The 20456-nt window shown below is 34.1% G+C and overlaps 2 pseudogenes; both read left to right on the forward strand.

Moving 5' to 3' along the window:
• Positions 1-430: 430 nt before the first annotated feature.
• On the forward strand, positions 431-2896 carry LOC115978196 (annotated as a pseudogene).
• An 11616-nt stretch (positions 2897-14512) lies between these two features.
• Positions 14513-17063, forward strand: LOC115960761 (annotated as a pseudogene).
• Positions 17064-20456: the final 3393 nt, after the last annotated feature.

Raw genomic sequence — 20456 nt, forward strand, 5'->3', positions numbered from 1 at the left:
AATGGTGCAATAAAACAACAATGATAGTAACACAGAAATACACAATTTGTCGTAATTGTCTTACATGACAAATTAAGTAAGAAAAAAATACTAAGCCCATGTTATAGTGACAGACATGCAATTACAGTTTATCACACAAGATCACTTAGGCAAAATGTGTATTTTTATGTGTGCTACTAACATTATTATAGTAAAATATGCCATAATTTTTGAAATTTTAAAAGATGGCAGCATGTACAATCTACCAGTCTTTTTGTTCTTTATAACATTTAATTTAATATAACATTATTATTTTAATTTTTTGGAAATGTTGAGTCGCATACTTCCTCCTACAAATAGGTTTCACCGAGTAGCAAGACATGCAGCTCTTCCTAAGATAGCTCTAAGTTGGAAACTACTAAACTCAATAGTTGTTGAGCTAACTCCCGAGTGAGAGAGAAATGGAAACAAAACATATAGAGGCCATGTCTTAGCTTTACCATATCCAAGCCAAGGCCACATAAATCCATTGCTCCAATTCTCTAAACGTTTGGTCTCCAAAGGGCTTAAAGCTACACTAGCCACAACCCTTTTCATCCACAATACCATGCAACCCCAATCATCAAGCTCTCTCCAATTTGACACAATATCAGATGGCTATGATGAAGGTGGGTTCGCCCAAGCAGAGAGTATCCATGCATATCTTAATCGTATGGAAACTATAGGCTCAAAAACACTGGCTGACCTTATTATAAAGAACAAAAACACTGCAAACCCAATTGATTGCATAATCTATGACCCTTTTTTGCCTTGGGCTTTGGAAGTAGCTAAAAAGTTTGGTATAGTTGGAGCTGCTTTCTTCACTCAAACTTGTGCTGTGAATTTCATATACTATCATGTGCACCATGTACTATTGAAACTACCAATTACTTCCACACCCATCTCAATTCCTGGTCTACCTGTGCTTGAGCTTGAAGATATGCTATCTTTTATCAGTGTGCCTGGATCGTACCCAGCTTACTTTGAGATGGTGCTCAATCAATTTTCTAGCACCGATAAAGCCGATGCAGTTCTTGTCAACACTTTCTACGAGCTAGAGCCTGAGGTGGGTAATTATGATATACAATAATTTCATTTTTATAATTTTCATTTAAGAAATTGTTTTATGTGTGGGTCGGACTGCCTTTTTTTTTAATCATTTCACTCTTCTTTTGAATAAACAATAGAGGAGAAGAAAGTGATTATAGAGGTAATGCAAATTTTAAAATATAATATTTACAAATTGAGGTATCTCCATTAAAAAAAAAAAGTAATTTAGATATTTACTTATATTGGTGTTAAAATCTGATAATGATTTGTACCAAAAAAAAAAATCTGATAATGATTAAAATTTTTAGTTTGACAATCGTCCAAATTCCAAATTCATAGTCGTTAGAAAAACCAAACCCACAGTCGTCAGAAATTTGATTCTCACTTAAGGAGGTCTTATACCACCTTACTTTGTTATAAATTTATTATCCAATTTGTTTTTTGCAGAGTCCGTTAACATGGCATGTTGAGATATCTTTTATCTCAAAAGCATAAACAATGAGTTTGAGCTTATAATGTCATACTTTATTTATTATTTTTTTATTTTTATTTAAATTATGGATGTCTCAGTTGAAAATATCAAGAGCTGTCAATTAAGCAATAAAGCTCTTAGCTATTAATGTTATACTAATCAATTGCTTTTTCTATAGTTATTCCATCTAATACTTGACCAATTTATTATGCATAACTGGATGCGAATGCTCATCCTAACATAATTAACCTGAAACTTCCATAAAGATCATGCTAGAATTAAGGTTGCAATAATACTACTATCATACACTTTGCTAAAACCGTTCAACATCTTGTGAGTAATGAAGAAAAAATAGTTGACTTTTGTGATAGTAACAAACAATCAATCCTAATTTGCCACATAGAACAATTCTAACGAAGTTTGTGACAATGATACTAGCATTTATCGTTAAGGTTGTAACCATCAAGAAGTTTTCAGTTATATAATTGTTGCAGTGCTTTTTCAACATTTTAGATGATGTAACTTTTCATTTTAAGATGTATATGTCCAAGCAGCAAAGGATAATCTATAACTGATAAGAAATGTACATGGAATGCTATTATAACCTTTCGTACCAATAGAAATTTGATTATTGTCCTTCCTCATATCAGTTGGTGGACTCAATGTCAAAAGTCTGTCGATTACTGCCAATTGGACCAACAATTCCATCTTTCTATTTAGACAAACATCTAGAAAATGACAATGATTATGGGCTAATCTTTTCATATTAGACTCATCTATTTGCAATAATTGGCTCAACACTAAGCCAACAGGGTCTGTTATTTATGCGTCCTTTGGTAGCATGGCTAGTTTAAGCAACAAGCAAATGGAGGAATTGGCATTTGCTTTAATAGGAAGTAAATTGCATTTCTTGTGAGTTGTTAAGGCTTCTGAGGAAGCAAAGCTCCTTGCAAAGTTTGTGGAAGAGATAGGAAATAAAGGGTTGGTAGTGCAATGGTGCTCCCAACTGGAATTGCTATCAAATAAGGAAATTGGTTGCTTTTTAACACATTGTGGTTGAAATTCAACTTTGGAGGCATTGAGCTTGGGAGTGCCACAATGGACTGATCAAACTACGAATGCCAAGTATGATTAGGATGTGTGGAAGGTGGGAGTGAGGGCTAAGGTTTGCAAGATGGTATTGTTGAAAGAGAAGAGACTGAGTTTTGCATCAAGGAAGTAATGGAAGGTGAGAGAGGGAAAGATTAACTAGAGAATGCTAAGAAGTGGAGGGATTTGGCAATAAAGGCTGGCAGTGAGGGGGGCAGTTCAGACAAGAACATTGATGAATTTGTATCCAAATTCATCAACTCCTAATTTATTAGACTGCATATTGTTTTCCAGATGTAATAATCTCAACTTAGGATGCAGTTTGAGAATGTAATCACTTTTTTTTTCTCTAATTGTCTTGCCTCAGGATAGTGATGCCATTGTATTTAAATATTTATTGTGTTTTTAAATATTCATTGTGGTCAATGAAAAAAATTCTATGTTTGTGATTGGTTGTGAAACATTATCTAAATACTAATCTCACCTCAAGCCAAGAATCTTGTAGCTCAATAGATTGATACTTCTTGATCATTAATTCTACTTTCTCATTGTAACTATCGAATTATTAAAAAAAATCGCATCTCAAACGGAATTATATGAGCTAGATATGAGGAGCCTGGGAATTCCTCGTGTAACTCAGTTATGATTTCATGCAAGTATATTTGGTACATTCCATCAGGCAAGACTTCAGTGGAAAAACACGAATCAAAAACTGCAGATATTCATGAAACCAAACAGTGGGTATGCAATTATAACACATGTATGGATTCATAATTCACAAAAATACAAAGCTATAATAGCAATTTATTCAAGATTAAGGAATGAAGGCCATTACCATATACTCTGTCAACAAATTCAAGCAAGCCATCTGGGGGTCTTCTGTAAAAGAACCTACTTAGAAGGGACATTTTTGCTGATCAAATCACATGTGCTTTGTACTAAGCCAATAAACTCAATACCAGAAGAAAATGGAGTAAAAGAACTAAGTTCTATTTTTCAATTTTCTCATCTTCATTACTTAATACTTGACATCTAAAATAACAAAAATGATAACATAAGATAATAAAGTTCAAGGCCCAACAGGCACCAGTTGCATGTGTAACTTCTTTTTTATATATAAGTAAAATATAGGTAACAGTAACCAGATTCATACTTGCATGTGTAACTAACTAATCAAAAAAAGGACATAAGATTGTTAAAAAGAGAAAATCATATATATCCTCCCAGAATTTTAGCCTAACAGAGAGTACTTGAACTGCACATGAGACTCCTCTGGCCCTTTAAGGTCGCCTACCAACGCCCCTTACACAAGATCAATTTTAGTATCTATGATTTCTTCAGCTCAGCCACAGAAATCTACTGGGCATAGAATTCACACCAATAAGGTCTTTCATTCATTTCCCCCCTTCCCAATTCTTGATTTAGCCACAAAATAAATAAATACATAAATAATACATTGCTACAAGAATTTAGGGTGTGCACGTATGCGTGTGACCATAGTCCGACCTTCATGATCAAGTATAGAGATTCAACCACCCTTAGTTCCTCAACCCATATGAAAAACTCCCAACTCAATTCATGCCACACCAAATCACAACAACCAAGTTTAAACAATTCAAATCCAAAATCCTCAAAAGTGAATCCCAAATACATCTCCAACATAAAATAAATCAACAAAACCCTCAAACTTTATTTTCTATTGGTAAGTTCCACACTCACGAAATGAGTCCTGAACCCACAACAATACCCTCCAACTTACTCTCACAGCGGACTGAAGTGCCCTAAATCCAGCACTTTCCCGCCCTTCAAATTCACATTAACAACTGACATTCTATCAATTATTCCTTACTCATGGAAACAATAGGAATTCAAAACCCCCACGCAAATCATACCACGCGAACTCACAACAAAAAAGTTTCCACCCAAGAATTCAACTTCGAAATTCTCAAAACAGAATCCCAAATACATCTCCAACATGAACCTCAACAAAATCCTCAAACTTTTTTGCTTACTTGTAACTTCAAAACTTACCTAACAAGTCCTGAACCTACAACCTCACCATCCACATTACTCTCAAAAGCGAACGAAGTGCCATTTGAGCTATACCTAATAAACTTCAACAAAATCCCACAATCCCATGGGCAACATTGAAAACCCCCACTTCCCATTTTCCCAATAATTAAGCACATGAAAGACGAAACCCTAAAAACGAAACCTTGAGAACCAAAAACCTCCATAATTATCCAAAATTGAGGGTTTCTTCAAAATTCACATTATCAACTTACATTCTATCAGATTATTCTTTACTCTCTCTCTCTCACACACAAACACACAGACACACCAAGTAATGTATAAACAAAAAAACACGAATCGAACAAAAGCATTGAGATTTACGAAATTTGAAGAAATCACCTTCATTTTCAGTGATGTTAATATTGGGCTAAGCCCGTAGCTCTGGAGAGCTCGCCGGAAGTTCGTCGCCGGAGGAGGAACGGTGGCGGAGCGGTATGGTGTGGATGTGTGAGCGTGAGGAAGAAGAAGAAGGAGAAGAAGAGATATCAGAAATGAGAAGAAGAGAGAAAGAAACGATGTTACTGTGCTGTGCCTCGGTGGGATTTTTTTTTTTTTTTTTTTGTTGGATTGAGACAAAAACGATGTCGTTTTTCTTTGTTTTGGGGATTTTGAATCGTGTGGAAAGAATTTTAAAATCGAAGGCCCTGTCTTGTCTCTCTCTCTCTTCCAGTTTTGAATAAAGAAATCTGAACTACTCATTAATCAAAGACTTGCTGTGATTTCACTGTATCAGGATTTTTCTTTTTTCTTTTTTTGGATTAACTTTGTCATGCTAGATAAGCTAAATAGAAGACACAACACAAGGCAGAAGAAAATCTAATAAACTTGGACCAATCAAACTATCTTACATCTTTCTTTCTTTTTTTCGGTCAAAAAATAGAAATTTTATTGGTAATTCGAATCAACCACCCCCCAATCAGAATTGTCTCCAATTCACGTAGCAAATTTCTCACACCTCACCTCACCTATTACCAAACTCAGATTTCATTACTCAAAACTCAAAATTGGGGGCCTCATTTCTCAAATCACCCATTTTCTTTGTACATAGAAGTGATATTATTAACTAAGTTTCAAATATCTATTTGCTTGAAAATAAAAGTATTCATAACTCTTCGAGTATTTAGTTATTATTGTATATATGTGTAGTCCCACATGTTAGGTATAGACTATAGACATGTGAATAAGTTTTACATTGAATAACAATTATAATAATTAGTAGTTAATACAACATAAATGGACTCAAACTTATAAACATAAGTTTTTTGGTTAAGTCGTGTGGGAGGCAGGGACAAAGCCAAGACTTAGAGTCTTTACTACTAGTTGTGTGTGACAACTCTGACCTCCGGCGCTACTACTACTTAGCCGCTAAAGGGGTTTTTTTTTTTTTTTTTTTTTTAATTTTGTCTTTGATGTGTGCATCTACTGCTAGAAAAATGACAAAATTATTTTGTTTAAATCTTTTTTAAAGGGCTAAGTTGTTTGTTTTGGATGAAATTGATTTATGGGTAAGGATTTGCTGCAAACTAAGTTGCAGCAATTCTTGCAAAAATGCATACGTGTCAATACCTCAAATAGACACCGGTCCAGGCTTATATTTTTCCGTATCAAGATTGAATTTTTTACCTAATGGGGTCTATTTGAGGAGGACGTATTTGGTAATTGGTATCAAATAATACCATGTTAGCGATATCAAAATCCAATAAGTATGTGACATGTTAACAAAAAATAACTTACCCACTAACAATTGAAAGACATGTGTTAGTGGGCAGTTATTTTTGCATACATGTCTCTCATTTATCAGATTTTGATTGATACAGCAACTTTCAACTTGTCAAAAGCTTCTTGACATGCATCTATCCACACCCATTTCTTGTCCTTTTTCAGCAAATCTGTGAGAAGAGCAACCTTCTTAGAATATCCTTGAATAAATTTCCTGTAATAGTTAGCCAACCCAAGGAAAGACCGCAACTCAGCAACTTTACTTGGTGGAGGCCAATCAAGGATGGCCTGCACCTTCCTCTCATCCATCATTACCCTACATTTGTTGACCTTATGCCCTAGAAACAAAATCTCTTGCTAAGCAAACTCACATTTCTCTTTCTTAACAAACAATTGATGTTCCTTCAATTTGGATAGAACGTTCATAAGGTGTTCAAAGTGATCCTCCAAGAATTCACTATATATTACTATGTCATCCAAGTAAACCACAACAAAGCGATCCACATACTCATAGAAAACATCATTCATCAAATTACAGAATGTAGCAGGGGCATTTGTTAAACCAAAAGGCATAACTAAAAATTCATAAGAACCATACCGGGTCACACAAGTAGTCTTAGGTTCATCCCCTTCAGCAATCCTTACTTGCCAATAACCTAATCTCAAGTCCAACTTTGTGAAGTAGACGGCTTTGCTCAATCTGTCAAAAAGGTCTTGAATCAAAGGGACCGGATACTTGTTTTTCACAGTCACTTTGTTCAAGGCTCTATAGTCCACACACATCCACAATGAGTCGTCCTGCTTCTTTTGGAACAGAACAGGAGCATCATAAGGAGTCTTGGAAGGCTGAATGTAGCCTGCATCTAGCAATTCTGTCAATTGCTTTCTCATCTCAGCCAACTCCATTAGGGACATTTTGTATGGGGCCTTCAAAGGAGGCTTTGATCCAGGAACCAACTCAATCCTATAATCAACAGCACGCCTTGGTGGAAGGGTCATAGGAAATTCTGGAGGCATCACATCAGCAAACTCCCCCAACAATCCAGCCACAGCATCTAGAACTTCGACATACTTATCCTGCTTCATCTCAATCAATGCAGCCAAGTAAGCCATCTCACCCTTCTTCAGCCCATGCTCAACCTGCATGGCTGAAACCATTGGTTCTTTCCCTTTACTAGTCTTGTTATTCCCTGCCCCACGCCTAACAGGAACATAGCATGGCTGCTTCTCATCAAGGATTAACAATACTCCAATAAATGGCAGTAAGGGTTGAATCAATCTATAGCCAATCCCAACCTTACATTGTAAGGTTCGAGGGCGAAATCAGGATGTTGCAAATCAAACTCCTTCCACTCCTCACTATTAGTTGGATGTCTCATTATCCCATCGTCCACACGTATGTTTATATACCATCTCATGTCATTAGCTCTTTGTCTTGACATTTACAATCTCCTCAGTCTCAGTGTCAACGAGAAGTAACGCAATACCTTATGAGGAATCTTCTTACCACAAGTATGTGTATCCTTGTACCTAGGCTGCTCACACACTGGACATTTATCAAGGTTTTCATTTTCCTTCTAGAATAGTGCACAATCATTTTTGCATGCATCTATATGCTTGTATGACATGCCCAAGTCACATAATATCTTCTTTGGAACCAAGTTACCTTTCGGTAAAAGCTTTATTAACAATTCTAGCATAATATCAAGTCCCTTATTACTCAAGTTGGTCATTACCTTTACATTCAACATTTCAATAACAAACTTCAATATAGTATAATCAATGCAACCCAGATACAACTCATGCTTTGCACCTTCCTTAAATTTATCAAAATTATGCACTTACTCATCTTGATTTGTATTTCTTGGTTCCCCTATAATTTGGACACCCACCAAGGCATCAATACCATCCATATGATCACCATCTAACATTTCATTATTATGAATGTTCTCGTTTAATACACGAGGTTCTCCGTGATCATACCATATAGGGTAAGATTGCATAATCCTATGATGAAGCAAATGGACATGCAAAACATAAAGAGATTGTTGATAGCAATTCACACATTGAATACACAAGCACAAAATATTACCACTCAAGTCCACAACCGCCATTGCAAAATTAATAAATGAATTGACCCCAGTAATATATGGTTTATTTAATTTGTCGTTAGGTGTCTTACCCAGTGTCATCCAACTTTTATCCATGTTGGACTACAAGTGCAAGGTAAATGTTACTTCAGCAAAATAATGACAACTCATGTATAATGTATTCTAACATTTAAGTTCATAATCTACTTAGATAAAGTCATATCCCATTCAAGAATGCACAAGTCTATATAGACCTTAATACTTAAACAAATATACATAAAACAATCAAACACTCCCAATATGAATTTATACCACCTTATAATATCATGCAAGTCACCCCCTCAACATTACAATATAAAACGCTTACAAGTATTAAAAAAACGTTAGTATAATCAATTAAAATTACTCAACAATATCCATCTACAATTCAAAAAAATAAGAAACACTCCCAATATAAAATTTAAACTACCTTATAACACCATGCAAGCCACCAGTTTACTCCAACTCAACAACTCACCACAATACCAATCATCAACATCACAATATAAAACACTTACAAGTATTTTTAAATTAAAAAAAAACGTTAATATAATCAAACAAAAGTAACTCAACGATGTCCATCCATAATTCAAAAATAAAGAAACATTTTCAATATGAATTTCAACCACCTTATAACAATATGCAAGCCACCTACTTGCTCCAACTCAGCAACTCACCACAATACCAATTATCAACATTAAAATATAGAAATTTACAAGAATTTAATAACAAATTACTTACTATGCTGAAACTAGCACACGCCTCTACTAAAGAAATTTGAAGTGAAAACAAATAAAAAAAATGTTTAACCTGCCAATACTAGAAAAATAAAAAATTATAATAACCCAAAACATAAATCTTAAACAAACCGATCAAAAACAAAAACCTCAAACAATTAAAAAATGCCATATGTCATCAATCATTTATAGTGTGCTTATATTCTAGAGATACATTACTCACAACTAGTTGAATTTCTTAAAACTGCCTCTGGAAAGCAATGGGGATAAAATCCTCAAGTCCTCTGTAAGTGCACGATTGTTGAAAGAATGATCACAAACAAAGAAGTCATAATAAATACCACAGTGATAGTTTAAGAATTGGGAGAAAGAAACCTACACTGATAACTCCCACTAAAAACCTCACTTCATAAACTATAGACTCTCATAACCAAATTTGAAATATAGGGCCTCTAAACAATTGTAAGAGCACAAACTAGAGTGTGTTACTTGTAAAGAAATGATCAAAGGTTAACCAATAGATAAGAGTGATACATTAGCTATAAGATTCATAAAAGCTATACAAACTAAGGTTATGTAGCAAACAACTTGTAATCCCATCTTAGTTCGATAACGACTCAAATAAATCTCTACTGCCACCAAGTTCCCATCTTAGTTGAACAACAATTTCGAATAGACTTTATCGCAACCATAGTCCATGATAACGCATCTCAGAATGGGAAAGAACAAAATCATTTTTCCATATCACAAAATGCATTGACATGTAAGTGATGGTCTGTAATTTTTCTTGTTTCTATGGCGGGGCTACCATTATCAAAATATGACATTCAAACTGCCCTCTTTTTTTATGATTTATGGAGATTTTATTATTAAACTAAGTAGCAGCTTATGTAGGTTTGCCACTTCCATCTTGAAAATAAATCCAAGCAGCATATATTGCACTCAACCACCATTATTTAGGAAGCAATAGGAAAAAGACAGAGGAATGTTATGGAAGAAGCATACACTCTGGACCCTGATTTGGCATTGTGCAGCTTCCCCAAACAGACTCACTCAATTGAACAACCAAAGTGAGCAAATTTCTCAATAGCAAAAAAGTTCAAGCAAGCACACAGAGCATATAACTTAACATCCCAAACCATAAAATCTCTATTGTTTATTTCCCTACATTTTCTGAACCTATATACAAATAAGCACTTCTATAAATAAAGAAATCCAGAGCAACCAAACAGAGCACAACACTACAAAAATCATAAATTTCCCTCCTTATTGCTTCTTTTCCCTACATTCTTCTTCACAAACTTACTAAATTGAACCCCTAAAAAATAAACAAATGAATTTTGAACAACCAAACAGAGCACAACTTAAAGCTTAGAAAGAAAATTCTAATTTATATTTTTTTAAAAAGGAAAAATAAAATGTGAGGAATGTTAGAGTGAATACGGGTTAGCGATGATGGAGTGCTTGGAAGAGTCCCATTGAAAGGGACAGACACCGAATTGAGAGGAAGAGGGAGGTGGCGAGGCAAGGGTGAGGATGATGATCGGTGGCAAAGGAGTGAGAAGCTCGGTGGTGAGGCAAGGGTGAGGTTGATGATCAATGGCAAAGGAGTGAAAGGCTCGTCAGCGGTGTGGATCGGAGGAAGGCGATGATGAAAAAACAAGAGTTGTAGCTCAGCGACGGTGTTGATCGGCAAAGATGGGGAGGTTAACAGCACGGCAGTGGCAAGGTGGAGGGGAGAATGACATAGTGTGGGTCGGCAAGGTGTGGATCAATAGTAGCAAGGTGAAGAGACTGAATGGCACAAAAGGGAGAGAGAGATGTAAGGGCGTGGGTTTTTGAAAAATGAGAGTAAAAGGGGGTTTTATATAATATTTTTAGCGAAGAAATTTGTTTCGTCACTATTGGCTACTTTTAGCAACGAATATCGGTTTCATCACCTAAAAGTTCTCTTTAATATTTTTAGCGATGACTTATTGATGACCTTTAGCAACAAAATGTTTTTCATCACCAAAAAGTTTCCAAATTTATGTCATTATTTTTAGCGACGATTTTGTTTCGTTGCTATTGGGTACTTTTAGCAACGAAATCAATTTCGTCACCTATAATGTTCCCAGCAACACCTTTAGCGACAAAACTTTTAGTCGCTAAAAAGTTAAACGGTTAGCAACGAAATAGTTCGTCACCATAGATTAATTAAATTCACGCCCACTTTTTTCCCTTTGCCGCCCTTATTTCAGATTAACAAATAGTGACGAAATTCAACTTTCATTGCCAAATGTTACTATTTTTTTATTATTGGTGATGAAATTCATATTTCGTTGCTATATATAAGTTTTTAGTGACAAAAAATATTTCCTCACTAAGATTCATCGCCAAAAATATATTTTGTTGTAGCTTCAAGCCACCCCATCAATAGGTTATGTGGGAAAATCATATACCAAAAGAAATATAGGAATCGTGTCCATCTTGTTTTTTTGAAGTGCAATTAAACATCATCCATAAAGAGCTATCTCTATGTCTTCCTTTGGTCACCTAATACAAGATGCTAAAAATATTATAAAGGCTTTTAGACTTATTAGTTTGTCTCATATTGGTCATGAAGGCAACTCTGTCTTTGTAGCTCATAACTTCGCTAGACATGCTTTGCACGTCTTGGCTCATTTTTCTTAATGGAATTTTCAAGTTTCTTCTATAGAAAAAATAAAACACCATACACATTAATATGGAAGGGAAAAAGCACGTAATATATAGACAAATAGATATATATAATGTAGGAAAGTAGGAACTGAAACTACGGAAAGACGGCTAATATGTAAAAAGTAAAAACTGTAGTTTTTAAGTAGCTTTTTAAAACCCTATTTTATATTAGATTTTGCGTAGCTTCTCCAATTTGAAAGACTTGAATTCAAATATGTCTTGTTGTAAAGGTAAAAGTTTGGGATCCGCTTATTTCGTTGAAAGTACTATTGATAAAGGTAAAAGTTAACTGAAATAGTAAAATATGACTTATAAATAGTGCCAAAAAGTGTTGTGAGACCCATGAATAGTAGCAAAAATAAGCCGAATAGTAAAATAAGTTGGCAAAAATAATTTTTGCCAAACGGACACTTAAAGAAACACTTTAATTTAAATGCAATGATGGTCTCTCAACGAACATATCATTACAAAAGAGTTATCATCAACATCCCTTTATTTTAACACATCATTAGAAAAGAGTTATCATGTGATTATCTTTAAACTTATTACAAGTACTGTGAACTTTGACAGAAAGAGTCATAAATCAAAGGATTACCATGAGATTGTCTTACATAGGTTTCCAACAGTTTTGTACCTATTGTTTTTATGCATAGAAGCATCTATACAAAGGATCATCCATGATCCAATCAGCCGTTTTGTTCAAACATAACATGCATATTATTAGAAGGGAAATGTTAATAGATGGCCTAAGGGCATTTGTTAATGAACCGGTTTTAAAAACTTTTTTTAGGAAAAAAAACAATTGATTTTTTTTACAATTTTTTATATTTTCTACAAAAGTAATGTTAAATTTTTTTTAAAAATGGTTTATTAATAAATACTCTTAGGACATTCCTTAACAAGACCCTTATTAGAAAATATTTACCATCATTGTCTTTGATATTGTTACAACAAGAAATATAAAGACTATGAACAGAAAAAGTCATAAAGGAGTAAAGGACTTTTTTACCTAACATTTATAAAAGTCATATACTAGGACTATCCACCCAACCCGGATACCCAACCAACCTGAGAAACCCGCTTGAACCTGAACCGAAAATTGCCCGAACCGACCACTTTGACAGTCGGTGGCGGGTCGTCGCCTTCGGGTCGGTTGGTGGGCTTCCTCTCCTAAAACCTGAGCAACCCAACCTGATCATAAACCTAGAAACTTCCAACAATATTCGAACGTTCTTTGATGAAAACATACAAAATCTGGCGATATTTGGAGTTATTCAGCGAAAATTTACTTGAAACCCATCAGATCGGATGAGATTCGGCGAGATCTCATCAAGATCTAGTCCAGATCCGACAAGATCCGACAAGATCTCGTCTTGATCTGGCTAGATCTCGACGAATTCGGCCAAAATAACGGCACCAGCGATAAAAATCGAAACTGACCGTTATAACTCAACAACCCGACACGACCCGAACCAGCTGATCCGACTAGCATTTCGGGTTCTGTTTTCACCCACTCGAAAGTTTCGAGTCGAGTTTGGGTCGGGCACAAACTTGACCCTACTCGATCCGTGGACACCCCTATCGTATACAGAGTAAGATTGTCTTTTAGTACCTTTTTTTTATGGTAGCCTTTATGTAATGGTAATATGGTCATTGGCCTGTATATATGTTAGTCAAAACAGTCTTTTATGACTTTTGTGTTATCTATCTTAAGGACAATTTCATAGTATTAAGATAGATAATAATCCCTTGGTATTAATATTATCTATCTTAATATAATGAGATTGTCTTTTATGTAGTAAAACTGTAAAATTTATAGTACAGTTTTATTTGGTTGGGAGATGGAAAAATAGAGAGATGAAATTTTTTTTGTTTGGTTGAGAAAAAAAATGAGATAGTAGAAAATATAATTGTATATAAATTGATTTTCATGCCCTTTTACATAATTTTTTTTTTTATATTTTAAAAGAAAAAAATTGTTGTCAAAAAAAAAGGTAAAAAAAAAAGTAAAAAAAAAAAAAAAAAAAAAAAAAAAAAAAAAAAAAAAAAAAAAAAAAAAAAAAAAAAAAAAAAACCAACTTTAAAACAAATGCAAGTTGGAGAAGATGGGGTAGATGAATAATTTCCCATTAAGCCCTACAAGGCCATTGGCTTAAATAATAATTTTAGAAACTTTTTATAGGAAAAGAGAAAAAATAACTAATTTTTTCTACATTATTTTATATTTTTCATAAAAGTGATATAATTTTTTTTTTTTTAAATAATCTACTAACAAATGTTCTAAGAGCATTTATTAATTGTACTTGAAATTAAAAATATGCCTCAACTTTTGAAATTGCAAAGAGAAAACCTAAACGTCTTTTTCTTTTTTATTTTATTTTGGGAAATGTTGAGTTGCATACTTAGCTTCCTTTTACAAATAGGGCTCATCAAATGATGGCAAGATATGCAACTCTCTTCCTAAGATAGCTCTCAAGCTACAAAGAAATTAAACTTATAGTTATAAGCTAGCTCCCAATTGAGAGATGGAAAACAAAGCATACAGAGGCCATGTCTTAGCTTTACCATATCCAAGCCAAGGTCACATAAATCCAATGCTCCAATTCTCTAAACGCTTGGTCTCCAAAGGGCTTAAAGCTACACTAGCTACAACCCTTTTCATCCACAACACCACGAAACCCCAATCATCAGGCTCACTCCAATTTGATACAATATCAGATGGTTATGATGAAGGTGGGTTCACCCAAGCAGAAAACATCCAAGAATATCACACTATCGTATGGTAGCTATAGGCTCAAAAACACTAGCTGACCTCATTATAAAGCACAAAAACACTGCAAACCCAATTGATTGCATAATCTATGACCCTTTTATGCCTTGGGCTTTGGAAGTAGCTAAAAACTTTGGTATATTTGGTGCTGCTTTCTTTACTCAAACTTGTGCTGTGAATTTCATATACTATCATGTGCATCGTGGACTATTGAAGTTACCAATTACTTCCACATAAGGATGTTAATACTGTACCGGAGACCGTACCGGTTTGGCCACTGGTACGATATATTTCGGATATCGGTCAATACTGGTGTACCGTTTCGGGTTTATCGCTATTTTATATATTTAATATATGTATATAAACACACACACACACACACACACACACACACAAAATCTCTATTTACCATAAAACAATACCTCAAAAATTCATGTTTACCATAAAACATTACTTCAATTAAGAACAAATAATTCATAGTTTTAAAATTTAACATCAACTAAAAAAAAAAAATGTATATTTCGTGTTTCGGTCCGGTATCCAATTACCGGTCGGTACAGCCGGATTTTGCCGGTACGGCCGATATTTTTTCCGGTACGAAACAGGGGAGTCGAGCGTACCGGATTGCTAGCCGGTACGGTATATTCCAGCCATACCAGCCGGTACGGTACGGAATCGATAACCTTGCTTCCACACCCATTTCAATTCCTGGTCTACCTGTGCTTGAGCTAGAAGACATGCCATCGTTCATTACATAATTACTCACCTCAACCTCTAACTCTTACCTTGAGTAATTATGTAATAGAATAACATCAATTTTATAACCATGTTGTTAGAAATTTTTAGGGCATGTTTGGTAGGCAAGTTCAAACTCATATTTTCAGTTTTTAAACAACCTTACACACATTTTCATACTTTTTCACCCATACGTATTTCAAAAAACTACAAACAATATTACTCAAACTCCTCTACCAAACGGGCCCTTACTATTTGTTACTCCTTTTTTTTTTTTTTTTTTTTGAGAAGTGTTACCCTTCTTTTTAGTAAAAAATTTCACCTTAACTGGATTCTCATTTGAATTATTTGTTTGGGATCTGCTTATTTTGCTGAAACTGAAATTTTTTTGCTAAAATACTGTAAATAAAAATAAAAATTAGCTGAAATAGTACAGTGAAATCAATGAATAGTACCAAAAAGTGCAGTAGGGCTCATGAATAGTAGTAAAAATAAGTTGAATAGTAAAATAAGTTGGAAAAAATAATTTTTGCCAAACACACACGCACTTTTTGATACTATTTATGGGTCCTACTGTACTATTTCAGCTAACTTTTACATTTTTCTCCAGTACTTTCAGCAAAAAGTTTTCAGTTTTAGCAAAATAAACGGATTCCAAACAGACCCTATATAAATGTTTTGAGAGATGTTGCTTTTCTTTTTTACTTGATGTTGTGACTATTTATATCAAATATTTCCAAGCAGCAAAAGAAAAGTTCACAACCGATCGTGAGTCATTTGCATATAGAATGTTTCAGTAACCTTTGTACCAGCCGAAATTTGATTATATTGTTCATTTGTCCTTTCTCATATCAGGTGGTAAATTCCATGTCTAAATTCTGTCGATTACTACCAATTGGGCCAACAATTCCATCTTTCTATTTAGACAACCGTGTGGAAAATGACAAAGATTATGGACTTAACCTTTTTGTATTAGACTCATATTGCACTAATTGGCTCAACACTAAGCCAAAGGATCTGCTATTTATGTGTCATTTGGTAGCATGGCCAATTTAAGCAACAAGCAAATGGAGGAATTGGCATTTGCTTTAAAAGGAAGCAATTTTTTTTTTTCTTGTGGGTGGTTAAGGCTTCAGAGGAGGCAAAGCTCCCTGAAAAGTTTGTGGAAGATAAGGAAATAAAGGTTGGTAGTGCAATGGAGCCCCCAATTGGAAGTGCTAGCAAATAAGGCTATTGGGTGCTTTTTAACACATTGTGGTTGGAATTCAACCTTAGAGGCATTGAGCTTGGGAGTGCCTTTGGTGGGGATGCCACAATGGACAGATCAAATTCCAAATTCCAAGTTTGTTCAGGATGTGTGGAAGATGGGAGTGAGGTCTAAGGTTGGTGAGAATGGTATTGTGGGAAGAGAAGAGATTGAGTTTTGCATTAGAGAAGTAATGGAGGGAGAGACATGAAAGAGAATGCTAAGAAATGGAGGGGTTTAGCTATAGAGGCTATTAGTGAGGACTGAGGGTGGCAGTTCGGACAAGAACATTGATGAATTTGTGTCCAAATTCATAAACTCCTAGTTTCTTCCTTAGCTAAGTTCAATATTTTCTCAGCTCAAGATGCAGGTTGAGAATGTAGCCATTTTGTTCTTTCTCTTTGCCTCGCCTTGGACAATGATGTTTATTTAAATATTGACATTTTTATGGTCAAGAAAAATTTCGGGTTGGTTATGGGTTACGAAACATTATCTTAATACTAATCACACCTCAAACTCAATTATATGAGCTAGATATATGACATAGACAACACGTCTAAGAATCTCACAAGTCACAAGTGTGCAAGGCATTGATAGAAATGAGCCTTTAAATAGCCAAAAATGGCAAATACACTAAAAATACTTATTAAATAATTTAAATTACCCTCAAACCTACAAATGAACAAAATAACCTTAAAACCTCTTAAATAATTAAAATAGTCTTAGTACCTAGCTCCTTTACGAATGTATTGTTCGTTGGAGTAGTTATGTTGATGACTAAATATTGATTGTTTTTTTAAATATTTCTAATTGATACAGTGTTTAAAGAAAATAAACTAATGTTTATATTTACATTATATTCTGTGTGAAAATAAAATTTTTGTTTAATTTTTAACACTCCATCTGTTTTGATAAAAAAAAAAAAACATTTAATTTCTGGAAGATGACTTGTCTTCTAAAAAAAATATTTTGCAGAAAATTGACTCATATTTGTGTTTGGACATTCCGACCCTGAAGAATGAGCTATAAGAAACTCTTTTTTTTTTTTTTTTTTTGGTAGTTTCACTTGCGTACAAAAAAAAAAAAAAAAAAAAAAAAATCACTAACATTTCTCATAATTCCAAGTAATTATTTAAATAAAACCTTGCATTCACAAAATTGACCGCCCATATGGGATTTTTATTTTTGTTTTTTGTGTATTGGTTTGTTGAATAATGATATGTGACATTCCAAAAACAACCTCCTACTCTATTGGACTCGTTTTTTCATTAACTCCATACATTTTCTATTGATTTGTATTTACTATCATACCAAACGCCAAAACATACCAAAAAATAAAATAAAAAATGATCTCAGCAAAACTAGATATTTTATAAGCAAAAATGTAAAATTGATCCTCTAACTTTCAGCTTTTGTCATTTCAGTCCTCTAACTTTCAGTTTTATTATTTCAATCCTCTAAGGGTCCGTTTGGATACAGCTGAAAACTGAAAACTGAAACTGAAAACTGAAAAGTACTGTAGCAAAATAATTTTTAAATGTGTAAATAGTCCTGTGGGACCCATTTTTAATATTTTTTTTGAATAAAGTGATTGTGGGTCTCATGAACAGTGTTCAAAAAGTGCATGAACAGTAAAATTTGTCTCTGTACAGTAAAAAATTATCTCCCGCACAGTGCATGAACAGTACTTTTACTGTTCATTCGCTAAAAAAAAAAAAAAATTCTTAAACGCAAACGTGCGTTTGGGAAGCGCGTTTACTCTAAGTTTCGCGCTTCCCAAACGCACTCTAAATTTCAATTTTTGTCAATTCAGTATTCCGTTAAACATCAGTTAGATGTCTCCGTTAAGTGTGGTTTTTTTTTTTTTTTTTGTTTTTTTTAATTATTATTTATAAAATTCGTAATTAAAGGAAAAAAATGTTATTAAAAATAAAAATAAAAAAATGTAAGGGGAACAACGTCGTTCCTCTTCCCCTGAAATCAAAGACTCCAACAGATAAGCAGATCAAAGACTCCAACATATAAACAGTCGTCCTTGACAAGAAACTCGACAATTGGATTACTTCCTCAATTGGAGGGCTTCTTTCTGTAATTCCAAAATTTCACCAATATACATATATTATCATTCACATTCATTATTTTACATAAAACATCATCAATGAGAATACAAAAATTAAAAATACCAATAGAAAGTAGCTTTCGAAATTGAGTAGTGGCCTCCAATTACAAGTTGCTATCAGTAGACCAAACCCAAGAAACCATCAAAGGAAGACTCTCCAACTGTACCACAACAATCAAAACCAAAAACGCAGCATTTTTAATCAAAACCCAGAAACCCAAAATCCCTAAAAAAGCTTAAAAGATCAAACAGTGAAACCCTAGAAAAGCACAGATCGTCATCAACAACATTGAATTGGATGAGAGTAGCAGTAGAACTCAGAAGTAGAAGAAGTTACCTTCTTTTTTACGGTGGTGGTGGCGGAGGCATGGAGAGAGGAAGAGAAGGATTGCTGGTGAGTGGCTTGAAGGCCTTCGCGGTGCTTCTTCTACAAGCTCTCCTCGCGTCGCCGGCGACCCTCATCGGCTTCCACCGCCACCTTGTATCAGTTACGGCGGACCTTGGTTCTCTCGTTTGGCCTCAGTGACATGGCTACTAAGCTTCCCTTACATGTTTTCAGGGGATCGTTCCCCTTCCGTGTTTTTTTTTTAATAAATTTTTTTTTATTCATTTAATTATAAATATATATATATATATATATATATATATATATAAAACCAAAAGGACGTAGTTTTGGCTGACTTAACAGAGATACCTAACCGATATCTAATATCTAATGTAATACTGAATTGACAAAAATTAAAACTTAGAGGATTGAAATGACAAAACTAAAAATTAGAGGACTGAAATGACAAAAGCTAAAAGTTAGAGGATCAATTTTGTATTTTTACCTATTTTATATTTGGCACGAGTACTGCATTTCTTCATTTGAATTGTTCTACGGTCACATGTCACAATATTTTATATTTGCACAAAAATTAAGGTGTCAGCTCATCATATATTAAAATAAAAATAATAACTATACCCAGATCCATTGTAATTAAAAACAAGAATATTTAAAATTTGTTGTGACATTTTATTGTATTCATAAACTCTCTTCCACATTTCATCTAAATAAACCTTGGCATGGGATGTAGTTATCCAGCCCGCAAAGAAAGCCACACACAAAAAAATAAATAAAATAAAAAACATAAATTTTAGGTCTGAATCCGAACACCTAGTGATGAAAAAACAGAAATTGTTCACTTTCTTGCCTAAGATCTCTGAGGATAAGATTTTAGGACAAGTGTGGAATTTAAATAGCAAAAGAAATATAGGAGTCGTGTCCATTTTGTGTGCTATGAAAAGAAAACAGCATTTATCTACTCTTTTATCCTAACATTATGCTTTGACAAGCACTTTTTTTTCAGAGGCACCAATCAAATAATGTAAGTGACAAAGCACGTAATACATAGTGTGAGGTGACTATCTTTTTTTTTTTTTTTTTAATGGAAAGCAGGGTACTATTATTACAAGTGTAGTACCCTAGGGGTCCCAACTTTCATATCCCAAACAAATAAGTTGTACGAAAAAGATGGACAACAGTAAAATTCTTTTACTATATTTGCCTTCTCACAACCCTTTTACGCTAGTTTATTTGCACATCCGTAAAATCAACAG

The sequence above is a fragment of the Quercus lobata genome, chromosome 2, assembly GCF_001633185.2.
Source record: "Quercus lobata isolate SW786 chromosome 2, ValleyOak3.0 Primary Assembly, whole genome shotgun sequence".
NCBI classification, from domain to species: domain Eukaryota; kingdom Viridiplantae; phylum Streptophyta; class Magnoliopsida; order Fagales; family Fagaceae; genus Quercus; species Quercus lobata.